Raw genomic sequence first — 3744 nt, 5'->3', positions numbered from 1 at the left:
AAACACGCTCTTTTTATTTCCACACATCTCTCTTACCCTTACGTTACTTACTCGATCAAACCACCTCACACCACACATTGTCCTCAAACATCTCATTTCCAGCACATCCATCCTCCAGTGCACAACTCTGTCCATAGCCCACGCCTCGCATCCATACAACATTGTTGGAACCACTATTCCTTCAAACATACCCATTTTTGCTTTCCGAGATAATGTTCTCGACTTCCACACATTCTTCAAGGCTCCCAGAATTTTCGCCCCCTCTCCCACCCTATGATCCACTTCCGCTTCCATTGTTCCATCCGCTGCCAGATCCACTCCCAGGTATCTAAAACACTTCACTTCCTCCAGTTTTTCTCCATTCAAACTCACCTCCCAATTGACTTGACCCTCAACCCTACTGTACCTAATAACCTTGCTCTTATTCACATTTACTCTTAACTTTCTTCTTTCACACACTTTACCAAACTCAGTCACCAGCTTCTGCAGTTTCTCACATGAATCAGCCACCAGCGCTGTATCATCAGCGAACAACAACTGACTCACTTCCCAAGCTCTCTCATCCCCAACAGACTTCATACTTGCCCCTCTTTCCAAAACTCTTGCATTCACCTCCCTACCAACCCCATCCATAAACAAATTAAACAACCATGGAGACATCACACACCCCTGCCGCAAACCTACATTCACTGAGAACCAATCACTTTCCTCTCTTCCTACACGTACAAATGCCTTACATCCTCGATAAAAACTTTTCACTGCTTCTAACAACTTGCCTCCCACACCATATATTCTTAATACCTTCCACATAGCATCTCTATCAACTCTATCATATGCCTTCTCCAGATCCATAAATGCTACATACAAATCCATTTGCTTTTCTAAGTATTTCTCACATACATTCTTCAAAGCAAACACCTGATCCACACATCCTCTACCACTTCTGAAACCACACTGCTCTTCCCCAATCTGATGCTCTGTACATGCCTTCACCCTCTCAATCAATACCCTCCCATATAATTTACCAGGAATACTCAACAAACTTATATCTCTGTAATTTGAGCACTCACTATGCACGCATTCCGCCAATCCTCAGGCACCTCACCATGAGTCATACATACATTAAATAACCTTACCAACCAGTCAACAATACAGTCACCCCCTTTTTTAATAAATTCCACTGCAATACCATCCAAACCTGCTGCCTTGCCAGCTTTCATCTTCCACAAAGCTTTTACTACCTCTTCTCTGTTTACCAAATCATTTTCCCTAACCCTCTCACTTTGCACACCACCTCGACCAAAACACCCTATATCTGCCACTCTATCATCAAACACATTCAACAAACCTTCAAAATACTCACTCCATCTCCTTCTCACATCACCACTACTTGTTATCACCTCCCCATTTGCGCCCTTCACTGAAGTTCCCATTTGCTCCCTTGTCTTACGCACTTTATTTACCTCCTTCCAGAACATCTTTTTATTCTCCCTAAAATTTAATGATACTCTCTCACCCCAACTCTCATTTGCCCTTTTTTTCACCTCTTGCACCTTTCTCTTGACCTCCTGTCTCTTTCTTTTCTACATCTCCCACTCAATTGCATTTTTTCCCTGCAAAAATCGTCCAAATGCCTCTCTCTTCTCTTTCACTAATAATCTTACTTCTTCATCCCACCACTCACTACCCTTTCTAATCAACCCACCTCCCACGCTTCTCATGCCACAAGCATTTTTTGCCCAATCCATCACTGATTCCCTAAATACATCCCATTCCTCCCCCACTCCCCTTACTTCCATTGTTCTCACCTTTTTCCATTCTGTACTCAGTCTCTCCTGGTACTTCCTCACACAAGTCTCCTTCCCAAGCTCACTTACTCTCACCACCCTCTTCACCCCAACACTCACTCTTCTTTCCTGAAAACCCATACAAATCTTCACCTTAGCCTCCACAAGTTGCACCTCTCAGCACATTAACATCCAAAAGTCTCTCTTTCGTGCGCCTGTCAATTAACACGTAATCCAATAACGCTCTCTGGCCATCTCTCCTACTTACATAAGTATACTTATGTATATCTCGCTTTTTAAACCAGGTATTCCCAATCATCAGTCCTTTTTCAGCACATAAATCTACAAGCTCTTCACCAGTTCCATTTACAACACTGAACACCCCATGTATACCAATTATTCCCTCAACTGCCACATTACTCACCTTTGCATTCAAATCACCCATCACTATAACCCGGTCTCGTGCATAACCCGCTCTTGTGCATGAAAACCACTAACACACTCATTCAGCTGCTTCCAAAACACTTGCCTCTCATGATCTTTCTTCTCATGCCCAGGTGCATATGCACCAATAATCACCCATCTCTCTCCATCAACTTTCAGTTTTACCCATATTAATCTAGAATTTACTTTCTTACATTCTATCACATACTCCCACACATGTACATAATTATATATATATATATATTTATTTATTTATTTTATTTTGCTTTGTCGCTGTCTCCCGCATTAGAGAGGTAGCGCAAGGAAACAGATGAAAGAATGGCCCAACCCGCCCACATACACATGTATATACACACACGTCCACACACTCAAATATACATACATATACATCTCAATGTACACATATATATACACACACGGACATATACATATATATACATGTACATAATTCATACTGTCTGCCTTTATTTGTTCTCATTGCCAACCCGCCACACATGGAATAACAACCCCCTACCCCCTCATGTGTGCGAGGCAGCGCAAGGAAAGACATCAAAGGCCCCATTCGTTCACACTCAGTCTCTAGCTGTCATGTAATAATGCACCGAAACCACAGCTCCCTTTCCACATCCAGGTACCACACACTTTCCATGGTTTACCCCAGACGCTTCACATGCCCTGGTTCAATCCATTGACAGCACGTCGACCCCGGTATACCACATCGTTCCAATTCACTCTATTCCTTGCACACCTTTCACCCTCCTGCATGTTCAGGCCACAATCACTCAAAATCTTTTCCACTCCATCTTTCCACCTCCAATTTGGTCTCCCACTTCTCGTTCCCTCCACCTCTGACACATATATCCTCTTGGTCAATCTTTCCCCACTCATTCTCTCCATGTGACCAAACCATTTCAAAACACCCTCTTCTGCTCTCTCAACCACACTCATTTTATTTCCACACATCTCTCTCACCTTTACATTACTTACTCGATCAAACCACTTCACACCACATATTGTCCTCAAACATCTCATTTCCAGCACATCCATCCTCCTGTGCACAACTCTATCCATAGCCCACGCCTCACAACCATACAACATTGTTGGAACCACTATTCCTTCAAACATACCCATTTTTGCTTTCCGAGATAATGGTCTCGACTTCCAAACATTCTTCAAGGCTCCCAGAATTTTCGCCCCCTCCCCCACCCTATGATTCACTTCCGCTTCCATGGTTCCATCCGCAGCCAGACCCACTCCCAGATATCTAAAACACTTTACCTCCTCCAGTTTTTCTCCATACAAACTTACCTCCCAATTAACTTGACCATCAACCCTACTGTACCTAATAACCTTGCTCTTATTCACATTTACTCTTAACTTTCTTCTTTCACACACTTTACCAAACTCAGTCACCAGCCTCTGCAGTTTCTTACATGAATCAGCCACCAGCACTGTATCACCAGCGAACAACAACTGACTCACTTCCCAAGCTCTCTCATCCACAACAGACTGC

The sequence above is a fragment of the Panulirus ornatus genome, chromosome 53 (genome assembly GCF_036320965.1).
Source record: "Panulirus ornatus isolate Po-2019 chromosome 53, ASM3632096v1, whole genome shotgun sequence".
Lineage (NCBI taxonomy): Eukaryota > Metazoa > Arthropoda > Malacostraca > Decapoda > Palinuridae > Panulirus > Panulirus ornatus.
This window is presented reverse-complemented; position numbering follows the sequence as displayed.